This window comes from Nipponia nippon, unplaced genomic scaffold, assembly GCF_047370975.1.
Source record: "Nipponia nippon isolate SJK-2023a ecotype South Korea unplaced genomic scaffold, ASM4737097v1 scaffold_9, whole genome shotgun sequence".
NCBI lineage: Eukaryota > Metazoa > Chordata > Aves > Pelecaniformes > Threskiornithidae > Nipponia > Nipponia nippon.
Window position 1 is genome coordinate 30,671,112 of NW_028262413.1, and position 18,945 is coordinate 30,690,056.

Sequence of the window (18,945 nt, forward strand, 5' to 3'; positions counted from 1 at the left end):
TGCATTTGTGGTGAGGATATTGGGATTTTATTATTTTGAACAGTGATGTCTGCAGACTTTATTAACAAAAATAAATAAATAAATAGTGGTCTCCAAATATAAACAGAGGAAGAAAAAAGTTATAGCTGAACAGAACTGATTCTTTCTTAAAAACAGACTGGAATACACAGTGTACAACTAGAAAAAGCATAAATTAGTAACTTGCTGTTGACAAACTAAAAGTATCCTGGTTATTTCTGCTGCTACATAATTTATGTCTTGTTATGCCATCAAATCTGTGATCACCCATGTTTTTCTGAACTGCACAGATCTCTGCCTTCAGAGCACTGCTGAACTGATATCAAATATGGAAGGATTTAAATGTTGTGACTTCTGTCTTTGCTTTTACTTTGTTAGACGTCACATTTTCAAGGACTCTTTCAAATAGGAAAACCTAGAGTATCTTACTCCTTTTTAGCACTGAATCAGATCTGAAAGTCGCATGCTTGCTTACTCAGCGCTAGTCTTTCCTACCCCATCGCGAGGCCATCCTTGCAGACATAAGGAAGTGCTGTGTTTTGTAATGGCGCGTGCAAATCTCTCAAAGCTGCAACTTCCTGCTCAGAATCTTCAGCCAAGAAGCAAACATTCAAAAAAGAACTCTTAGAAAATCTGCTGATACCTAAGAAAGATCTTGTTGCTGTGATATATCATGAATGGATAACAAAATTGCTGGGAAAGAAAAAAAAAATTGAGAATGGACAACTTTGCAGAAGTCAGTGTCTCTTCCCCGTCAGGGTCAGTCAGCTAAAAATACTGCCATGTTTTTCCACTTAAAGGCAGGCCCAGGCAAAGAACCAGAGGTATGACAATAGGAACAAAAACATCCTTTTGAATTAATCTTTGGCAAAATAAGCCACCACTCCATTTAATATATTTTAAATGTTGTTTTAGTTTGGATTTTTTTCCTCTTTCCATATCTCTGCTCCTTTATTAATGTTAGCCATGGGGGATTTTTTTGCATTCCATTCTCTGCTGCATGCATTTCACTGAATATTTCCTTCTGGGGAGGAACACAAAAAGACTTACCTTGAAATTCAGCTTTGAGTCTCCTGGGTTTTGTTGTTGTTGTTGTTTGAATAGTGGGTAGAGTTTTCTTCATCCCCACTAACTAAGAAGTGAAATAGTGGCTCAGGTTTAATGGAACAAAATAGCACAATAGATACATCGGTGTGACGCATTTAGACAGCAATAATAAAGCAGCAAGACAGTGTAACAGCTAGTCATGCTTCAGATAGACATGAAACTTGAATTACGTGAAAGTGGAATTAGTAGTGAGCGTTTCTGTGATGATTTGTTTTTCAAAGTAACAGTCAAGTAGCTTGTGAAACAAGACTTCTGTATCTTCCCGTGCACACTAAGTATTTGAGCTTGAGGATTTTGGCATCTAAAGCCACTGCAGATTGTGTGTGTAGACTGAGAGGTCATATTTGAAAAATCTGTTATTTCATGTTATTCACTTTAGTTGCAATCTTCAAGTAAAATTGCAAAAAAAAAAAAAAAAAAACAAAACCAACATTATTTTCATCAACATCATTAATATAATGTGTGTTTTAGCTCAGGCTGCTTTGGTACAAGGCAAAATAATTTAAAATAAGTTATGTACTAACAAAGTGGGCCGATGTTAGCTCCTTCTGAATTCCCAGGAGTATGAGACTTTGCTATGTGATGACAACCCCATTAAAAAAGGGTTGCTTCTATGCTGCAGTGCCTGTTGGCAAACCAGAGCCCTGGGACTTGGTCAGTTTTACTATACTAGCTACTGATTTGAGAATTTGCATTGCACCACTACTAAGGTACACAGTTTCAGGGCACAAAGAAAATTTCTTTTCTGGTTCTTTCTGTGCGATTGGAGATATATGGGGAAACACTTCTCACTTTCATGCAATAATACCTGCTGTTTCATTTACCTTGCCTTTAAAAGTGTCCATATTTAAAGTGCTGTTAGCATTGTGACCCACAGTTGGTGGGTCACATTTTCCTATTGTGTATTTTTATATTGTTTGGTGCAGTAAAAATCGTATCTAACATAGGATATAGAATTACCTAGTGTTCCCTTCAACTCACTGCTTAGTCAATCAACTGGTCCTACCTGACTATTGTTTACTAAGAATGTTAGAAATAAAATGTTTTCCTTTGATTGTTTGACATTGTAATTTTGTATTTATTGTTGTTTCCCTCTGAAGAAGAATGGAAAGAAAATTGTCTTGAAATCCAGTTGTGAGATTCCCTTAGTCCACCATAAAGAAGTGGATCACTCCACTTAAGTGCAGCAAGGGAGTATTAAGCAAGACATTTAGGATCTTTCCGATTCCTATCCTTCTAAGAAGTACAGGAATAGATTGTTTGGAGAGGCTCTGGAATCCTCATTGTTAGAAGCCGATAAAGGTAGGGCAGTCAGGCATCTCTCTGAAGGACACAGGTATTGTGGATCCCAACTTTGGGCGGGATGCAGATTACGTGACCTCTTGAGATCCCTTCCAGTCCTGTTTGTCTGATTCTACACCAGCAAGTAAAGGCTTTTGCCTTCCTCCCCTCCGCCGCCCCGCGCTGCGAGGCTATTGGCTCCTTGGGACAGGGGTGTTGATTTTTCTGCTTGTTTTGATGCCTTACTTCACCACTTCACCTGACAAGACTAAAATACCCCTGCAATGCAAATACCTACAGTAGAAGTTCATTTGGCCATTTAGAGACTACATCTTACTGTTACGTCAACTTATGCTATCACCCCAGCCTACCATCATTGCCTATCCTCCTTTGGGTACCACTCAGTTCTCAGAGCAAAAACATCATCATATATCCAGGACTTCAAGATCTGGCTCTGCAGTAATAAGTGTAATTGCATTTTGCAGAATTTGTTTTCAGGACATAAACAAAAGGGGAAATTTGGGTTTTCTTTTTTTTTTTTTTTTTTTGCTTTTATGCCAAACCTGCAGCAGGTGAAATAATTACCGTGGGGGTGATATCAGTCAGGGAAAACAATTTTGCTAGTAATTGCTATGTCGTTTTTGATTAAATCACTGTTTTCAATATTTGTTTGCTTTTTCTAAAAGCTTTGTGAACCTCTATTCTGATTTCTTTTGGTTCTAATCCGAGTCTTTGTGCTTTTGGGACAAATAGTCTGAAGGTTGATGTTTTGCCAAAATGAACACTAGAGCACTTCCAAAACGAATTAAAATGAGAACTAACGAAAGCCACTTTGATTCTGAATGAGGAGTCTTTCAAAGAATTTAATGATCTTTAATACATAGTAATTTTCACTTTAGTTAATTTGATTTAACTTGACTTGAATGAGGCTGCGCAGACAAGCACCAAGTCCCATTGATTTTCTGTGGGACTTGAGCTCTTAAAAAAAAAGTACTTGCAAAAATGATAAGGGTGTATTTTCAAATGTTAACTGCTCTTGTCCTTGGCTTAAGAAGTACTTCAAAAATACCATATTTAGCTTTCATAGCACCTTTGACAGTTAAGCAGAATTTAACAAATCCACTTCTATTTTAAGATTTTCTTTCTCATCATTATGGGACACGTCACGGTCACTCAGAAGCTGGTGATGCCACTGGCTTGGAATTCAGCTCCAAAAGCTGTAGCCCCCGCATATCAAAGGAAGTTATCCTCATGTGCATAACATAATTAAGTTGCTGGAAGAAAGAATGTAGGATAGCCTTAGTACAACATTTTCATTCCTTGTGCTTGTAAAAAATTAACTGGGTTCTGGTTTGTTCATTTACACCATGGATGGAGATACTTCTCAGACAAAAAATGAATTCTGTATCTACTGCATGGAGGTCTTGTCTGCTTTATATTTGCGTGGTTTGTAGGTGTATGGAAACGTTTTTCCCTGTCCTGTTACTGCTAACAATTATTTTAGGGTTTATAATAGTCTTTGTGGTGAATTACATTGGAGTAGAAATGTACAGAGCTACAACTGCTGCATGATAGAGTAAGGAGGCAACAACGAAGAAGTAAGCATTAATAGCAAATGAAGTTTATGGTAGTGTGTGCGATAAGACAGGAAATATAGTTAGCTAACAGTTGGCCATGGATAATTGAATAATTGGTCCTGCACATGGCTGGAAGGCCGTGCTGTTAATTACTAATTTCTTTCCAAGATACAGAGCATCTGCTTTCTTTGTTTAGTTTTAATAGTCAGTGGTTGACAGAACCCCTTCTGGGTTGTTTGTTTTGATCCCTGAGATACTTATCAAAGTCATTTCTATTCTAATAAGCCATGTATCTAGATGCAGTGACGTGAGGATTATTTGTAGGTTATTACTCTCTCTAGTGTTTTCTGTGGCAAACACAAAAGGTAATAGTGAATAGGGTTGGGAGGTACCCTAAGAGGTCATCTTGGCCTACCTGAAAGTAGGAGCTTTATCTAAGGAGCATTCCTGACTGATAGACGGGTGCCTATCTAACTATAAAGATGGACGTTCTGTAATTGCTCAGGTAATCCATGTCAGGTATTTGTGACATCCAATTTAAATCTGCTTTGTTGCAGTTTCAGCTCAATACTTTCAGTGCTATCCTCAGGAGTCAGGGAGAAAAATGTGACTCTTCCTCTCTTGAGCAAGCTTTCAGTTATTCAGAGACTCCTGCAGTATCTGTTCAGTCTTCTGGTATCTAGACCATAAATCGAATATTTTTTTCAACGTTGCCTTACATCCATATTCCCCACTCCTCCTCTCTGAGATCTTTCCAGCCAAGCAGCATCTTTCAGGTGCTTAGAAGCATCAGATCCTCCCTGAATAGCTCTTACCCAGTCCTCCCCCCGTGTTTTGTGCATTAGCTTACACCACCCAAGCTATTTTGCCTTCGTCTCTGCTGATTTACTGTTTTTCATATTGCTCTCCAATTTGAGATCACTTGAATTCTCATCTTCATTCATGCTGCTTGTGACCCTTCCCACCTTTAGACTGTTTGCAGACAGTATTTTCCTTATTGTGAAATACTGCTAGTAAATGGCTGTTTCCTGAAACAATACCAATAGAAGACTTGGTCCACCTGGCAAAAATGCAGCCTCCTAGTGTGCCAGCATTTCTTTCTTCCCCAGAGAATTGTTGTCCTCCTCATATGTTCAGGCTTAGATAGTTGAAATCTGATCCTTCTGACCTTTCCGTGGGTTTAGCGGTACACTTTTGTCAGTGGTCTAACTGGAACTGGTGAAGGCTCTTCTTTGCTTAAATAGGCCTAGAAGCCAGTGTAGGACTGGCACATAATTCATGTGCAAGGGACTGTGTGTCTGGCTTTGGTATACCTTTTCCTTTTTTCTGCTGATAATGTTAGGATTGATCAGTTGTATAGATCTGTCCAGGGCTAAGCTACGTTAAGTCATTTGACCTCAGAGTGTCTCCTCAAAATAAAATAAGGCCTGGCAGCCCATTTTTGCCCATTCTCTTCAAAGGACTTTTCAGTCTTCAATTCTGGGAGCCCTGACCCGTAACTGACCCATCTATCACTGCACTTGTTATATTGCCAGTAGTCCTTAGGGTAACATACCTGTGTGTTGCTTCTCAAGACTCATTGTTTAAATATGTTTCTCTGCTCCCTTTTTTTCTCCGGCTTAATACCCTAGATGTCATTTAGGGAAAATATGACTTTTTCCTTTCTTGACAGTCTATGGAAATTATCTTTAGGAAATCACTTTCAATACATTGTTGAAGCAGAGAATTCTTTCATAGATGATTATTCATGAAAAGAATTTAGCATTTAGTCTTAATATTGGCATCATCATCCATAACTTAGAAGAACTGAAAAATGCATTATGTATGTTAGCTTGAAGTACTCCTTTTGGGGAATTAGGCTCTTGACCTCAATGAGAATTGAGATGGGCTCCTTAACTGTAAAACACAAAGGTGAGAAAAATTAGACAGGCTTTAATGCCACACTTGTGCTATGTGCTTGTATGTCACTTGTAAGCTTTTATTGTGTAACATTTACACTTGTAAATGCCACATCACTAAATGAATGCGAGTCTTCATACTTTTAATTTCCAAGCAATTGTCTTTTCTCAATAACACCAGGGGGAAAATAATAGAGAGAGCTCCTTTTCCACCGTAAGTATTGTTCCCAGCCAGTGCAGAGGTCTTCCTCAATCAGATTGCAATGAGCTCAGACAAGCAAAGAGTGCGGGGGACTAGGTACTCCCCCAGCTCTCTACGAGGCATGACTGAGAGCAGGAAAAGAGAAGATTTAGGTGTCTTCAATTAACGCTGGGCTGATGAGGTGGCTAGAAGAAAGCGAGTGACCATGACCTGGTTCTGTGCTTCATGTAGGAGATGGATTTGTAAGCAAAATACCTGAGATTGGCCTTTGATTATCATCAGCTGGGAGACAAAAGGGAAAAAACCAAAACAGAACAAACCCCAAAACCAAACCAGCAAAGAAAAAACCCCAAAACCTTGAGCTGAAGTATTCATTTAGACACTCTTAAAACAAATTAAAATCATTTCATGACATGATTGTGAAATTGGACAAAGTTGTTATCTGGGAAAAGCATGTTTAATAGATGTTAAACGACACAATAAAATAATTGAAAACACGCCTCATAAATTTAATTTCTTAATATAAAATAATGATATAAATTGCTTATATAAAAAGTATAAGAAAACCTATTGAAATCTTCAAATCATTAAAAATGTAAATACAATCAAGAAAGTAATAATGCCAAGGTTTTATCAGTGGCTTAGGATGGATTGGTCATGCGATATTTAGGATTTTTTAGAGCCTTTAGAGTAGTATTCATTTGCCTGAGTGCTTTAGTTATAGCAAACTCTGTAGATTCCAGACCTTTTTAGGTTTTTTTCAAAGTATAGTAAGCAAGCAGTTATGATTAGTAAGTGGCTTGTTGGAATTACGGCACAGCTTTCTACAGCAGCTGTAATTTATAGATGAGGCTTGTGAATATGGGAATGGACATAGTCTCAACTGTATTATTGTAATTAGTCTTCAGAAGCAAACATTGTGATGCAGCACAGCTTAAATCAGTGCTTCTGGCCTGTCTTGCTTTCTTCTTTTGTTATCCTGGTGATTGAAAGAGGCCCAGATGAAGTGAGGTAGAGTATACAGCATACTGTATATGCTTAGTAGGTAGCATATATCCAGATTGTTACAAAACCAAACTAAGCATCAAGTCCAACTCCCTGGCCTTTCTGTCACTTACAAATAGACATTGATGGTAGGTACAGGGCATCTTACTTGATTACTGGCAGCTTATAATTGCGCAGGAATATACATCCATCTTTTTTTTCTGAAGGTGGATGATATATTTGAAAAAAAATGTGTTTGAAACTTGCAGCTGACATTCCTACATTCAAGAAGTAATTGGCATAGCAGCTGATAGGTTTTCCCACAGCTGAATATAGGTTACTGACCACAGACGTTTGGATATTCATATCATGATTAATGGATCCTGTCTGTCATCAAACTTTGGATGGGGTTAATAGTATTACAAAGAATAAAAATTACATCTTCTAATGTAGTAATTCTGTTAGTAATTAGATGGGAATTAAGTTGTTAAACAGTTATTAAAAATTTGTAGAAATACCTGCCAGCTCTGCTAGCATCATTCATGGGGAATCAGGCCTCCAGTACTGTCAGGAATAATTTGTGATCTCTTGCATATATATCATCTCTGTTTCAATTTAGTAACTTCCCTTACTCAATTTAGTAAGCTCCCTTACAGTACTACAAACCAGTTTAGTGTTCTCTTGAGACCTTTTTGGATATGACAGCCATACCAAACGCAGGCTCTAAGAACAGAGAGGGTTTCCTTCCTGCTCGGAGGAAGGGCTGCCTCCTTCAGACTGCACAAAGTTGAACTAGGAGTGGAAATGCAAGAGAGAAAAATCTATAGGGCAATTTAATGGTAAGTGCTGACTTGAAGCAGCATCAACATTATTACTTGGAACTGAAGGATGGTCTCCAGAAAATCTTCCATCCCGCTGTTATAAATTCACCTTAATGAACAGCAAACAAAAGGTTGCGAAGGATGGTTGTGACTGATTGCTGACAAAGTTGTGGTGTAGTGCAGCTGGCAAGGCTCCTGCTGGCAAAAGACATAATATGTATTGCTACAGGTCGTATAATGGTAAATGAACGCTTACTGCCTCTGTGGCAAGTGGATTGATTATTGTGTCCACCTCCAAACAGGTCTGGCTTTGTTTTACAAGTAAATGTATTTGCCCCTGCTGTGTTGAAGTCAGAAGATGAGTTCAAATACACACAGCTCAAAGCAAAGACAATAGCGATGTGTGCAGGAGCTAGTTTCAGCTTTTACAAAATTACCTATCATGTGCGTATATATAAATAAATGACTGTGTATAAATGTACATTGGTTTTTTTTTTTGCAAATGTGATTTTATTTTTCACAGGTCAATGTACCTAGAATGGTGTTCTAAGATAAAAGACAATATTCGGTTGCCAGGCACTGACTTCACATCATAATCTGTGGTCTGATAAAAAGGCCTCTGTTGGTAAACACCATTTAGCTTTCTTAATACATTTTAGCTTTCTTAGTACACTTGAGAAAATTACAGGTGCAAGAAAGCCCACTTTAATTTTTTCAGTTTGGAGCCGGAGGTGCATATCTTGTCTTAACTAAAATGCCACATCCATTGCTTAAAATGGGAATTTGAGTATTTCCACAAAGAACATTCACTGCTATGCAACCAGAAAGGAAGGAAGGATCCTGTCACCTGAGAAGGATGGCCAGTGAGACTTCTGGGGTGTGGGAGAGACAGGAGTGCTTAAATCATACAAGCTCTGGTACCTCTCAGTCTCATTTTGGAGATATCCCATTTGAAATAATGATTAATTGTTCACAGGGCCAAATATATGTGGCGATTGACTCTCTAGCTTTTAGCCATTAGAGAACTAGGATGCGGGATGGTGAAGTTCAAGGCCTAGTTCTGCCTGATTTGGCACCCTTGTCTCAGGTAACTGCTTAAGCTACTAGACTGTTAACTGTTCTGAGGTAGTGCTTTTGCAAAATTCACAAGGCTTTAATCTTTCTTCCAGTACAGAATAGAAAGTATTTTCCAACTCTTCATGAAATACAGTTCTTGTTTTCGTGCCAACCACAACTGTAACTTCTGACAAAAGTCAATTTGGACATCAGTCAGCACCACGATCAGGGAAGACAGAAAAGTGGCCTAAAGCTCGTTCTGCCACCCACCTCCGGAGCTGTGTCAAGCATGCTGAGACCTAAGCCCTGCATGTGTTGTGCATGTGCTCCCCTTAATTATGTTTGACAGGGGGCTGAGAGATACCGTGTTTTGATGGAAAAGATTTTCTTAGAACACTGATATTTTTTTTGCAGTTAAAGGCATTCGTACATATCCTTCATGTGTTTGTTTATATGCCTATATACATATACTTAATACGTGTCCTGCAAATCCAGATAGATTTGCAGAGATTGCACCTTTGAGCTGTTTATAGTGAGGGAATTTTTGGTTTTTTGCTTTCTCTAGAACTCCTTGCTCAGGATCCTACATTATGTTCTCATATGCTAACATGGAGTGTGTTTGCCATGCGCAAGTATTGCTTGGACTGAGGTGAAAACAGCCTAGCGCTGAATTACCAGGGGTGTATAAGCAGCTGATGCCCTAGCTGTGTCACTGGAAAGCAGTTTTTCCCCAGAAACACTGTCTGCCAAGTGATTTTTAAATTGTGTTAGATAAGAACCATGAGCTACATCCAAACATCTTGGATTTAATTGCTTTAGAAAGTATTTCTAATGTGGAACAACTCCTGCAGTCTCTGTCTTGCAGTAAATGATGTGAGGGAGTGGAGACTCGAACAGACCGGGGCAACCTTTAGAACAAAGGAAAACAAAAGAAGTGCTTGCATGGATCTGTGTCAGTGGGAGGCCACTGTGATCCTACAGCAGTTAATTTGTTTAGCATGTTGCTGCTGTTACGCTAATTAGGTATTTCTTGAACCAGGAAACAGTTCCAAGTTTCAAAACTTTTTTTCTTTTATTAAGAAAAAGAAAAGGCAGATGAAAGTTCCTTGAAAGTGTACAATTCTAGGCTGCCTGTGTCTTTCTCTGTGCTTGGCTTTTACAGCCACTACAAAACTCATTTTTTTAATGAAAAATGCTATGGTAGCACTAGGTCAACCTGAAAAGCACAAAATTTACAGAACTGTATTAAATAATAAAGTTTTCAATGCTTAAAAGAAATTGACAGTTTTGATGAGGAAGGGCCTCTGTTTGCAAGCTGCGTGCTCTCAAGGGACCCTTCAGAGAGGTGGAAGAATGGGGGGAATGGTGGAGCCCACTGACTTTTCAAATCTGTAGGATAAAAGGTTAGGTTGATGAAGTCCTAAACTGATTCCTGGCGTTAGCATGATTTTCAGGATTGGGGGAGATAACTGATTGTGATTTGCCATAAAAGCAGAAGTGTGTCTATTCAAAGAGCAGGGTGATACTTGTGTGTGTATGTAACAGACTTGGCATAACAGACTTCTTTACAAATTACGAATAGTCAGCATTCTGTGCACATAGAAAACTGTAATTTTTAACTCACTTTTCAGTTTTAACAGGTAGGGAAGTAAATTATTCAGATAAATTGCTAAATCTGTGTGATACATCCTTAGCAATTCAGTTTCCAGAGACCAAATAATTAGCTCTGTGCTCAGAAATAATCTCAAGAAATGTAATGACTGTCAAGCTTGTCTTAAATAGCTTCTCTCTCCTTGGCAAAATGTTATTTGGTCAGTCCAAAGACCAAAGAGTAAAATGCTTTGGTCTTGTTACAAAAGAATTTTTTGCTGGAAAGAAATATCAGGGTCGTTTTTTGTTTGGTTTTTTGGTGTTCTACTGTTGAGCTTTCTGCTTCTGCTTTTCCTTCTGTATCACACTTAGAAAACTGGCAGGCATGCGTCACTCCAATATGATAGTTTGGAGGTTTCTTGTAGTAGTACTCTAACATGGAGTTACTTTCAAACTACCCTTAGTCCCAGTGTTGGTAGAATTGGGCCAATTTGCATTCAGAATGTCAAACTAGAGTTGTTGGCAATGATAAATCCTCGTGACTAGTTCAGACCATTACAGGAAGCAGGCCCTCGTGCAAACATTGAATTCGGGTACAGGCTGAATTTGCCCTCATTTTTGCATGCTGAAAATTTCCACTTTGGATATGTGAGTCTCTGTTTCAGGCCTGTAAATGTTGCACTTTGTGTTTGTTAAGGAAGACACTAATCTACAGTCATGTTTTGATGTGTAATGCCGTAGTGGTGTAAATCTGGAGCAATGTAATTGTTTTAGCTTTTTATCCCAGCATAGCCTCTGTCTGCTTTTCTGAATCTTACTGTTTTAGAGAATCTCCTCTTATTCAGTGTACTGTCTCTTACAGTGCTGCCTCGTGAATCCAAAAATGGTTTTAGTAGCTTCAGATCCAGTTCGGCTTTGTAAGAACAGCCTTTGAGCTGGTGAATCTTATGTAAAGGACTTGGCCATGAGAAAAACTCCCTCCGTAAAATGTCCTAGCAGCCATCAGTTGCCGTACCTATTGGAGGCACGTGTGAGGCGAAAATGAGGCTAAGACTGCAGCAGTAGCAATTAGCTAGGTGCTTGTTTAACCATGCAGCAAGTAATGAAGTCAGGGACTGTAATGTCACATCAACTACATTACCTCATTTTCTTCTCTTGCAGACACAGGGAGGTTAAAAATAATGAGCCTGTCTGCCTCTCCCCATACCCCTGAGCACATTGAATCACAAGCACCTTCTTTCTAAAACAAATTTATTTCTTGCTGCCTCCTTCCCAACAAAGACTTGCCTGTGATGAATACCAGACTTCGCAGCATATTTGTCAAAGCGGTGCACCTGTGAGGGTTCCAGCACAAGATAAATTTTGGCAGGCCGAGGGAGTAGAGGGAGGTACTAGGCAAGGAATAAATCTTTGTGTGTTACGCCAGACTGTGAATGAGCGTTCTCCTCCTAAGGATCACCCTTCTGACAAGTTATGATAAATTACACTCTTTGCTGACACCTTCATCGTGTTATTTATGGCTCATTAATTGAACCGAAAAGGAGACTTGTAGCGCAGCAGGGGTATTGTCCAATGCTTTTCCAGTAGGCTGGAACTCAAACTAAAGAACAAAAAAGGGGAAGAAAAAGGTAAAGTCATATATGCATGTGTGTGCTCTTCACTGAAAAGAACTAGCTGCTGTGAGATACCAGTCCGGAACTGTAGCAAGTGCTCTTAGTCCTCTCAGAAGCATTCATTTCAGTCCTCCTGGATGTCCCAGTAGCAGTATGGATGTTTGTCTTGTGCTTTCATCTTTAATTCTTATATCCGTGCTGCTCCATGCATTGCTGAAGCATGGGATTGTCAATCCCATATGAAGGCAAACGTCCAGCCTGTCTTTCTGGACTTGACCATCCCTCACTTCCCGAACAGTGTTCCCTGCTCTTTCCTAGTACCCCGTTGCCCAGAGTGAGATTCTGACATGATAGTGGGCGAAAAGGAATGACACTGACGTGACACTGAAGACGTGTAATGTTTCTATATCAACACAAAATGCTATTCTTTTGGGGCAATATATTCCTAATTCAGAGATGCGCTCATTTGGGGAACCTTTGTGGATCCTAGCTCTCTGCCGCTGCTAAAGGCTGGGTCTTCTGACCAAACATCCTATTGTGGCAGTATGGGCGGACATTTTCTCTGAGAATAAGTAGTGTAAACAGGAAAGGGAGAGGTACAGGATCTGAGCGGGTGGCTGTCTACACTTGTTATGCAAGAGGTGTCCGCAGGAAACGTAGCTGTAAGTCATTGTGGGGGATGATAAAAGAAAGAACAAAATCTTCTTCAGCGGATAAATACTGAGGCAGACGAGCTTGCTTCTATGCAGAATTGTAGATTTGATGCTGAGCTGTTTAAAATCTGAAACTGTTCTCACAAGCTATGTCCTAAGAGGAAATTAAGTAAACTGACTCCTGAGAGTATTTATCATGCGTATTTCGAGGCAGGAGTACCTGCAAAGCCTGGCCAAGAAAGGTGCATGTTTTCCTATCAAAGGATCCTGAGATAACCCATTCAGCTCCTTGCTGGAGAATACCATCTGAAATTCTCGCATTTCCATAGCAGTATGAGCAGCATTACTCATGCACTTTCTGTCTGTGCTTTTCTCTTCCAAAGGAGCAGGCCCTTCTGTAGTGGCAAGCCTGGGAGTTTCTTAAATCAGTTGGTGAGTGACAGGTCCCTTGGTAGTACGGTATAGAAGAGTATGAGTAGTCGGGCTGGGTGTCAAGAGATCTGAGTTTTGCTCTGACATAACTGCTTAATCAGCTTTGTAGGTGCAAACTACTTGAACTTTATGGCTTTGGTGTGTTTCTTTTTTAAGGTGTGAAATAAAGCTTTACTTTTGCCTTAGCTAGAGATTGAGCACGTGGTTCTGCAAGCGACAGAATTTAATCAGGTAACACTGACCATGAAAATCAATTCCTCTTCTGATAGCTTTCCAGCCCCCCAAGTGAAATACAGGTGCAGTTCCTTTGTGTTCCCCTTTAAGGATTTCCTGGGTGTAAGGGCGACCTCTCCTGTGTGCCATTCTGTCAGCGGGGAAGACACTGTATTTGGCCAAACTCTTGGTAGGTGATGCACAGTTCCTATGTATGCAGCTCCCCGCTGCTGCTCGTTGGAAGGCTGGTTATGTCCCTGAATTGAAAAGCGGCCTTTGTGACTGAAAGTAGGATAGCAGTCTCTGTCATTTCTTTTTTAACTGCTATACTTGGTCATTTAATTTTGAGACTGCAAACTGAATGACACTCAGAAACCTGCTTTGAATCCAGCCTCTCGTTTAGCTAGGTGTTGATTTAGCCTGGGGGGAAAGAGGGCGCTTGGGGTTGTCAGGAGCAGGCAGCCTGTAAGCAGCGCTGTTTACTGAACAGGGACTGTTTTGCAACCACAGCTGTTGGTTGGAAGGCTTTGCCTCAACATACGGGTGCTGTGACTCTGCAGGGTAGGTAGGTCGTGGCTCGCTGAAGGGTGTTACAACTTTGGGGCTAGTATGGAAAGATGATGGCAGACTGTAGAGGTGCAAGGCCCTAATCCCACTCCCAGCTGGCCCTTCCATTCCCTGTGGGGCCTGCTCTTTTCTCAAAGGCTGCGCAATTCCCTGTGCTGTTAATGAGAACAGCATCAGCATTGCCCCTGTCGGTTTTGTTTTCCTCTCTCCTGTTTATAAATGATGTTAATAAAAGAGTTAATGCAGTGTAGTAGCACTGTGAGTGTGGAGGCAGTGGGAATACACTATACACTGCTCTTGGTTATCTCCTAGGGAATTTTCGCCTGCATGCAGTGGAGAAAGTCTGAACGTAAAAGCCTGGTGCGGGTGGGGGGGCCGTGCCAGCCTTCCCCGTACGGCCCTGCGTGTCTGACCCCGCCGGCGGCAGGGCCCCTAGCCGCAACCGCTGCGGGGAGCGCCCGCCCGCCCGCCCGCCGCGCTGCTGGCCCCCACGGCGCTGCTGGCCCCCGCGGCGGGACCGCCCGCTGCAAACCGGCCTTCCCGCCACCGAGAGCGGCCAGCCAATCAGCGGCGCCGCCGCCCCGCCCGCCCGCCCGCCCGGAGGGGCTGCTGAGGCGAGGCCCTGAGGGGGCAGGCGGTCACGGCCGGGGCTCCCGGCAGGCGGCCGACGCGGCGCCGCCCGCCGTGCCCTGCCCTACCCTGCCGTGCCCTGCCCCGCTCCTCCGCGGCGGCCACTCCTGGACGTGAGGGGTCGCCTCTTGCCCGCGCCGCCTCCTGTCGTGCGTGGAGCCTCTTCAGCTTCCCCCCCACCGGCAGCAGCGTGGCCGGGAAATGCGGGCGGTGCAGCTTCTCTCAGCGGTTAATTCCTATCTACAGGTCTGCCCGGCAAAGGGTGCTGCTGTTTCATTTCCCTCTAGGTTTTTAATTGCTTTCTATTCAGGTTTATGTATAAACAATATAATTGGGGCTGTAATCATAACAAAGATGAACTTCTAGGGGTTTTTATTGTTGTTGTTGTTATTCTGATCTACAGAATAGCGTCATTAAGAGCAAGAGAGAATTGGACCCAAAATATAAGGTCCTTTGCTCTGTTTTGAATGGCAGCTCAACCCCGTGATAAGTGGCAGCAGTCTCTGTTGGTCACTTTTCTGTGACAATTCCTCAGTTAGGAAATGTAGGGCCGCCAATAAGGATGCGATAGCCAGCGTAGCACCTGGACTAAGAGGGTTTCAGTTTATCAGGTGATCAGTTACCGGGGTCCTTCCCCCGCGCCACTCCCCAAACCACACCACAGCAAGGTAAAACCCCAAGGGAAAACCTGCGCACGCCAATTTGCTTGTGTTTGCTACCTTCTAGAGCAGTAGTTCCACACTGGATAGGTTTAATGTTTAAATATTGAAGAATGTTTTTACATTCTGTTTTGAGCTGAAATGTAATCTGGAAGCCTGGTAAACTGGTTGCTCAAGGATCTGTCCAGTGCTGGAAAGCACCCTGGTACGTTCTTGCTCACCCTCCCTCTTTTCTGCTTCCTTTATGCAGTAACTTAAATGTGAGTGTTGTCTATAGGCCTTTTTCTATCCTTCACACCCTAGACTGCATTGCCAAAATATTAGCAGCTACTTCTGGAGCCAGGAAGTGCAACCTTGCCGGTTGAGCGTGAGCAAGGAGAAGGAAACCACATAGGTAGCAAAAGCCTGAGAGAAATAAAGCAAGTAGGGAAAAAAGTTAGCTGTGGGCAACTTTCAACCGTCAGTTTTGAAACCAGCTGTAACTAGCATCCAGTTCTACTGAACTAGGGCAGAACCACCTCCGGCACAGCATCCTGCTCCCCTATATCCATCCTTTTATTGGGAGCTCAGTGCTTAACAAGATCTCTTTTGTTTTGTCATTTTGTAATTGTGTCCTTCCTGTAGCATTTTCTTCCCAGCTAGCTGGCTTTCTTTTTCAGTTACAAGGGTATGTGATTTATTTTTTTTATAGTACCAAACAAATTGAGGATTTCAATATTTTTCAAAGTATTCACTGACAGATTAATCTTTCCCACTTAATTTTTTTTATTAAAAACTACTTGTAATAATGTGGGTCACATTATTAGCACAAGAAACAGATCCGTGAATGAGGCACTTCAACCAAAATATCTTTGAGGAGCTGCTACTTCCTCATCACTCCTTCAGTCTTCCTTGGCTGTCAGTTTTCCAGGATTTTGACTAAGTCAACAAATTTTGGCTCGCTGGCTGCAACCATTGGAATACATTTACAGCACGTCATGGTGAGTATGGTAGAATATCTGTATGTGATGAGAAGCTGTAGCGAAATAATTCTAGTTTAATAGTGCATTCAAGTTCATTTATGCCAACTTTTTTTCTTCATTGTTGATGGGACTGGAAGTTCACATATTGTATCTTGTGTCTGTCCCTAATAGACATAATCTGAAAATACTTTTTTGTTGTTTGCCATGAATTTTCTTGTTCAGTCTTTCACTGCCTTGAGATAGTTATAAATTTTCCCATTTTTATGTTCTATTTTTATTGATCATATTATTGGGACATTTGTATTGATAGTCTGCATATTTGCATGTGCCCATTGCTTCATTTCCAGATGTTGATACAAAGGCTTAACCATCACAGCATGCGAAGACAGCACCATCTCTTGGGCTTCAAATACTGTAACCATGTGAGTAGGCTTCCCTGAATTAATTCTCTCAAATGAGACCATGAACTGTGAACTGAAGATAACTCAGTAAAAACAGTTTACAGAATTGGTATAGCCTAACAGGCCTTTAATTCCTGGACCACTTATAAATAAATGAGGCAGATACAGTTCGTGACATGTTCACGATCTCAAATATTGAAGCTGCTTTTTTCTACAGGCTTAGGCAGCGACAGCTGTGTTCTTGTGTCTGTGACACAAGTAGAAACCATGTACTGTGTAGTAATGAATATACTAGGAAGAAGGGGTAGTAGCACTGGTGTCTGTCTTCAAATTGAACAATTAAGGTTTAAAATAAAAATATTTTTTTATCCACCAAAGAATTTTGGTGGACGGGTAACATTTGAAAAATTGTGTCATCCTTGATAACAAATAGGAGTCAGCAGAATCAGCAACTGTAATCAGCTCATGGGAGGTAAGTGCCGCCCACACCAAAAAATGTTGGCTTCAGTCTCGGGCTTTCAGCACTTCTGTTCTTTGTCGATTACAAAGCTAAAGGAGGAGGGGAAAAACAACCTCCAAGTCAGTCTTACATAATACTTTGTTTTGCAAGGGTTCTACTAATCATGTCAATACTGAGCCTCTAGTTTTTGGTAATTACATCGGAAATGCCCAGTTTGTACATAGTAATTCCAACTATAATTACCATGAAATTATATAACTACAAATTACCCTGTCATGTGGATGGCCTAAATAAGCATGTATAGTACCTGCTCTGTGATAACAAATTAGAATTACATGGTTGGTTAACTAGCAGTAATATGAGATTTTTGAAGTGGCCAACTAAGCTGGCTAGTTAGGTGGGGAGAAGGTGTGGGGGTTTTTTCCTGGTGCTTGGTTTAAATTTCCAAATAATAGATTATTTCTTTCCTGATACTTCCTTATAGGAAAAAAAAAAAATCTGACTTAGGATTTGTTTTTAATGAACATTTATATTTTATTGAATTATTTGCTTGGTCACTGCCAGCTGCTGTGTTTGTTCGCCTGGGTGCCTGCTACTGCTTGTGGGACATTGCCTGTTTGATTCAGTTTTTATTTAGTGATTTTTAAGTGAATGTGTTACAAAAAGAGTGCTTTGATTTTTTTTGTCAAAGAGCATTTTGTCCATTTGCAGCATAAAAAGTTGATGGAGAAAAGAGCTGAAGTGATTATATACAAGTAAAACCTTTTGATTAGTTTTTATTTGAGGAAGGGAAAAATCATGTCTGAAAGTCATATACATCACAAAACAGGCTGTTCATTGTGTCAGAATCCCCTCTCAAAACATCCATACTGTAAATCTTTCTTATAGACGAAATAGAAATAATATTGATCTTTCTCACTTGCACTTAATCTCTAACATGACATGATGGGGAAGAAAGGCACACCTAAAAACCAGAAATGGTAATACTGGGTCATTTGAAAGCCTAGCTAGTCTAGAACTGCAGCACCTCAAAAGACAACCTAACTGTGAAAGTGGACTCATGCTTCATGTATGGAGGAAGGCTAGTGTTGCTAATAGTCTTCCTTCATCATGAGAGCAGAGGTGCAACCTTCACAAATAGGAACTGGGGATGCGTAGTTTTCTACTACAGGAGTGGTGGTGTACTTTCTGTACTTATGCAGAAACAAAGATCCTGCTGAAAATGACTTCTGCATCTCAGTAGACAAGGTATGGAGGAGGGAAGTGGGAGAACAAAATCTCCAGATTAGTGTGGAACTCTCCAGTGGGGGAAATTGGATGGAAAATCCCGATCCTCGGTTTGCGTGTTTGCTACGTGTGGGTGGTGTCACTAAAGCCCACCAGGTGGCAGCATGAAGAAGTTGTTCTATGCTGGGCCGTTTGTCTCGAAGCTGCGTTTTGGGTGCGATTTGCCATGGAAAAAATGAATCTCTGCGATCAGAACATATTGAATATGGATTTTATTGTCTGACTGGACCTGGTTTTGAAACTGGTGTGTGAGAAGACTTAATCCATCTCTCTAATACGCTCGTTTCATTTTTATTTCATTGTTTTTAATCTCAGAGTACGTAGTAATCTGACCATGGAAAAGACTATGTCACTCAGGACCTAAAGTTCTTTTGTTGGAGCTTAGAACTTCCTCCTCTTCCAGTGGTAATTGAATCTTCATGTAAAGGTCTTGGCAACTGTTCTTTTGACCCGCAAGAGTCACCACAGAGAAATGCGTAATTGAGAATAAAATGTTTGTTGCTTTTCACCCTAAGCCATACTACTTGCAAAAGT

General features: G+C 40.9%; 1 protein-coding gene across 1 annotated transcript in view; it reads left to right on the plus strand.

Moving 5' to 3' along the window:
* Nucleotides 1-18,945, plus strand: part of RORA (RAR related orphan receptor A) — a 391,671-nt gene that overhangs the window by 138,327 nt on the left and 234,399 nt on the right. The window lies entirely within an intron of this gene.